Raw genomic sequence first — 6000 nt, 5'->3', positions numbered from 1 at the left:
AACTGGCCCAAGCCACCATCATCATTTCCGCGCAAACGAAAAAGTTCAAAAAATTGCAAACAACAAGAAGCAGGCAGGGCATCCCTGTCTCACAGAAGACAAAACGGCAATACTTTTGGATGCATGCTTGTTTACAATCAAGTTTGTGAAACGTTTACGATACGTCATATGTACACTCCCCTTCAAAACATCGCCAACATTAATAAAGTCGAAAACTCTCAGCAAGATTTTGCGACACAGTTCATCGGGAGTTGTCATTGCATTCCAGGCGCACATTTCCTTTGTGTTCCTACTGCGGGTGTTGGCTTTGGGCTTGGCCGCGGGTTCTAGCGCATGCTAGTGGTCCACTTTTGGGGAGACAGGAAAGCCTCAGGGCGAAACGATCCGGGACTGCCGTTCATGAACAAGTTTCAGCGAAACGACACGAAATAAATCTTCCGTACGGAGATAAGCAGCTGAAACTCGGCCCATTACTAAACGACTTGAAACCAAAATTTAGCTGGGCCAAACTGGCCATAAAACAAATATAGATCAGATGAACACTTACAGACAGCAAGCGAGCTTTCGGGATCAAAGAACAACTAGAGTATAAGGTATTATATTAAAAGCAAAGAAAGAAAAAATGGACTTTGGCTGGTCACGTGATTCGGCGGAATGACAATCGTTGGAAAACCAGGGTGCCAGAGTGGACAGCGAGAGACGGGTTTAGATATGTAGGGGCCAATTACTCGATGGAGGGAAGAAATAAGGAATTTGGGATGTACGGAATGGACTCGAGCAGTGTGGGATCGGATCGGTTGGTGGTTAAAGGCAGATGTTTTCGTTCTTGAGCAGACCTAGAATGCTGCTGGTGATATTGATGAAACAGCCGGGTCTGAGGGACTGCCAGCAATGCTGTTTCCCCAGCCTTATACCCTTGGTGCAAGCTCCAGGACTTCTTTTGATTCATGGAAAGAACTAGGAAAACGAAACCTAGATATTATCGCCTTCTCTGTGAACTTGACCCTTAGGCTTTCGTACCAGTTGGCCGCCCACGGTTCCCCATGTTCAGCTCCTGTAAACGCATTCAACAGCTTCTACGCGCAAGGCTGGTGCACTATATGATTTTACTGTGAAGGCGTGCATCTCTCTATTGCCAGTATTTTTTTCATTGTGGTATGCCGAACGAAGCTAAAAGTGAGGAAAAGCGAACGAGCAAAAAAATTTATCGAAGATTTTTTGGTGGATTTGTAGTAATGCATTAGCATCGGTATTCTTAGGTATCGAAATTAAATATTGGTGAATTTGATTTTATAATTCCGTCGTCGTGGCGTAATGTTTGACTTGTATTGGAATTATTTTGAGGACATATAAAAGTTTCAAACTTTCTTCTTTTTTGAGCAACCAGTTAAACCAAACCATTTATTGCACGTCGCCCTGGCATCTGCGTTTGCCTTGCAGACTTTTGGAACTGCACACTTTCACCCCTGTAGAAAATTTCTTTTGAGCAGCGGGTGGTCAGAGCACGGGATGAAGGCGACTCTGAGCATGGTAGATGATGACGGAATGAAATTTATCGAGGTTGAGCCATCGGGCGTGAGTGCGGATGCGCGCCCTCGTGTGCATGGTAATCCTTTGGGGGTTGGCAAGAATAGCGGGATTTGACACTGCCATCTATACCTTCTCCAGGTGGAATTGCCACCGGTTGAAAGCGACCGTTCTTCAAAGCCGCGAAGAAGTAATAATTCCGATGAAGATGAAAGATGCGGTTTCAGTTAAGAGTGCGTTCATTGTGGGCACGCATGAAGATAAGGACATTGTTGATTGTTGGCATCCCACTAGATGTTAGGACAATTGGTGTCTTCACATGTGGTGGGTTCACTTCGTGGCTGGCAGCTGGACGGTTATTGTACAATTTGAAATATATGAGTATTGGAATCAAGCTTTAAAATATATAGTGAACGCGTTTCTTGAAAATCGAAGCTATTGATACATTTAGGTACATGTATATGTGGTGGTGAGGTTGCATGCCTGTTAGACAGCAAGGTAGCCTGCCTACTTCGGCACTTCAATTATTTTTTTTAGTTGTTTAAATGTGATGATTTAGTATTGGTTCTAACGCGCCGAAGCTACAACTGGGCTAAAATGCAAGCTGTAGTGGAGGGTTCAGGAATAATTTTGACCACCTGATGCTCTTTAACGCACTGAGAAGGATTGGCATTTGGGCGAGTTGATACTAGTTATGCATCTTCAACTTCAGTGTAATAGGCAGAAACAGGAGGTAGAGACGACGACAGGACGACGCTGTGTCATGACTAATTTCATTAAAAACAAACGCAAACTTCAGTACTACGACCTAACCAAAGTGCTCTTAGATCATGACGTACACCTAGATTATAACAAACTGATAATAAACACACGTACCAATACGAAAACCATAATTTTTTTCGAGCAGTGTTATCGACAGTTTACTCATACACACTTCTCCCGTTTTTCTAATATCATGGCGCAATGATTTCCTCAGAGATTCCATTTCCGTGTACCGAAATGATGGTGGTTTTATAAAAAGGCAGAACGCACCCGTGTTCACAACAACGCTTGGTGACGTGTGAATATGTCTTGTGTTTGAGTTAGGTTTTGTGTTCTAACAATCTTATATTTATAGGGCAACCCGTTCGTTCGATGTAAACATGTCATCAATGAAAAGGAATTTGATAAAATCTGGTTTTACAATTTTTAAACGAGGACGTGTGCTTAACAGTGCAACTTTTTTTTTTACTCAAAGAGCACATTGCGGCCAATCCCCATCCATTTCACCCCACATTGTACTCATATAATTGGGGGGCTCAAAAAACTACATTTACACCAAACCACCCAGCTACATTTCTGAGCCCATGCGAGAGCTTATGCTTACACAAAATAATGGCAAACTTTTTTCTTTTCACGCGGCTGACCGTCCCTCTGCCCTGCGGAGGTCAATTCTTTTATCCGCCTCACAATCTTCTGTGTTGTCATACAAAGAACGCCCTCCAGAAAAACTTCATTTCTCAACCGCTGGAATCTCACCAGACGGGTATTTTATTCTTTTTACGTACACAAGAAAAGTAGCCCCCGAGTACGAGATATACCCTGTTTCTTTGTTTTAAGCAGCACAACGTCATAGCTACCGAACCACTGCGACCTGTTAGTTGTCTATATTTCCATACCTTCCTGTGTCATCTTAAATGAACCCTGAAGTGAATTTGTCAAAGCTACCATTTTTGTTTGCAAAGCGTAGAGTGGCTCAATAACACACTTTTCATCGTTTATCCCGTTGACAAGTGGGTAATTATTTTATAAAGCTTCAAAAAAGAAAAACTACCATGCGCGGTCTGCGGCGGCCGCACTACCTAATGCGGTGACGACGGGAGGAGGTGCACCGTGATTGGACGATGCACACGATTAGCATTCAAACAAGTTTCGGTTTCGCATCTGTACAACTACATGCTTGGCATCCGACATTATATGATGGGCGTTCTCGATATCTCAGTAATCGTCATACCGCACTTCTGTGATGTTGTTGGCAGTAAAATGCCTGAGATAAGCCTCCCAGGACGGCTTGGAATCGTAGCAATCACTAGCCAAGGCCTACGCAGTGGATGAACGCCCTCCGCGTCACCGCAGACGCTCAAATGCTATGCGTTTTCCCCCATATTTGGAGCTTTCCTCAATCATGCTTGTATTGTACAAAGCGGGTACGCACCAGGCCAAGTGTCTGCTAATTGTGGTCTGTGCCCACTGCCCGCAAGTAGTCGGTGCTTATGACAACAGCACGCTAACGAGAACTGGCTAGCGAGTCTGTGTCAATCTGCGCGCGTTCTGCGAATTCATTTGTGGAGCAGTGAACGTTACGGCCCAAAAATGGCGAACTCAGTATAGGAAACATAGACCGGAAACCGAAAAAATCAGCTTAAAACAACTAGCCTCGGTGATTCGAACTTCCGTTTTGCAAAATATGATACCTAGGGCTCTGAACCCCTCGGCCACAGTCCAGCGCTGTCGACTGCGGAAATATGGGGTATATAATGTATAACCAGTTTACACTTTTATTTAGTTAAAGCGTTTTAAAGCGCTGGTGCAGTAAGTGTCTCACAAATTTTCACAATACCTCAACGTTAGCAATGGCATTTATTGGACAGAAAAGTGTTCTCAGATGCGTAGTCGTGCTGCCGACCAGTGTGCTTGTTCATCCAGCGCAAAAAAACGGCTTCCTGCTCCCTAGTTTTCCGCTGTACGATGAAACGTTCAGTGGAATTTTTATCCTTGGTACCCATATTGGCTTCGCTGACTTCTCCCGTCTTCAACTGGCCTTAGATGTTCGAACTAGCGTACCAGTCAGTGACGCTTCACATGTGCGCTTGTGCAGCGCGTGTGTTGAGCGACCTGGACTTGGAGATTGATACAGTGTACCAACTAACAAACTAAAGAAACGCACATTCTTCCATTCACAAACGTGTCGTGGCTTAGTTTTGAAGCGAGCGAACGAATTTTTACGACGCGTCGGCGGCCGGCGGACTAAACTGTACCATAAACGCTTGGCCGACTGACTCTGTCGGAAGGTAGACGAGCCGTGCATTAGCGCAGTCAAGCCAAGTCTTGTTGCGAAGCAAGTACGAGAAAGCATTCTGACTGCTGCCAAGAAAAATAGGCTGAACGTAGGATCCCTTGGGTTCCAAGGAAGTGAGCCAGTCTATGTGAATGCCCACCTATGCCCTGAAAATAATGTCCTGCTAGGCAAGAGCATTCAGGCCAAAAAAGAAAAGAACTGGAAGTTCGCCTGGTTTGCCAACAACAAAGTAATAATGCGGAAATCGGAAAACTCGGAAGTCGTGCACGTTAGATGTGAAGATGATCTGTCCAAAATTGTGTGATCGGCGGCCCTTAACAACCCCTAAAAAAGTACCTCGGCCATATAGAGGTTCGACAAACTGCGCATGATAACCACAAGCCAAACGATAGAATATCCATCTTTCACAGCAACATTCGTAGCTTATATAAAAACGCCAAGTTGCTTATCGCCTATCTGTCGCAGCACACTACTTCTTTTGATATTATTGCTACATCTGAAACCTGGTTAAAAAAAGGCGAGAACATTACAATCCCCGGATACGCTGCCGTGTCAAATCCACGGCTTTCCAGATCAAGGGGAGGGGTGTAGCCCTCTTTGTTCAAAATCGGCACACGTACTTACAGCTATCGCCGATCACATTCAGTTTCCCAGAAATTGAATCTTTATTTATCAGGCTCGGCTGTTCTCTTGTTGTTGGCGTACTTTATCGGCCTCCCAACTCACCCATAGCGGCCTTCTTAGATGAACTTGAAGCTATTTTTCTTTACTTAGCGAATCACAATGACCAAGTAGTTATCGTTGGTGATGTAAACATTAATACCCTTATTACAACTCATAATGAATACACATATCTGCTAGAGTCCTATAATTACTTGAACCGAATTACCGTTCCTACGTGACAAACGGCTAATTCTGGAACCTTAATAGACCATGTTTTAGCAAATGTACCCTCACATGCCAAGGCTGACGTGTATGATGTGCCTATTTCTGATCACCTCCCTATCTCCGTGACTATCAAATACCTGGTCCAACCAAAACCACAGAAAACAGCACCTTCAACTAGAGTCGACTATGCTTTAGCACGGAACAAGCTTTTGTCATTAGACACTAATTTAATATACAACGACAACGTTAACGTCAAATTATGTACTTGATTGACAATCTCCCTAGCATCATTGTCAACAGCAGCAAAACTATATCTACTAGGTCTTACCAGGAACCACTGTGCCCATGGATGACTGATTACATCCTCTCCACCCTAAAACAAAAAAGACTACTGGTATCCTAAATGGAAGAAGAATAAACACAATCGCCACGTCATAAACAGTTTCTAACTTTCCTCACAGTTTTAGGGCGAAAGCCTGAGTTCCCCACACTTCATGGAACGTGTTGTAAAGAACTTAATATAAGTG

The sequence above is a fragment of the Haemaphysalis longicornis genome, unplaced genomic scaffold, assembly GCF_048455015.1.
Source record: "Haemaphysalis longicornis isolate Haplotype H1 unplaced genomic scaffold, Haemaphysalis longicornis Haplotype H1 scaffold_3, whole genome shotgun sequence".
Lineage (NCBI taxonomy): Eukaryota > Metazoa > Arthropoda > Arachnida > Ixodida > Ixodidae > Haemaphysalis > Haemaphysalis longicornis.
Note: the sequence above shows the minus strand (reverse complement) of the source record.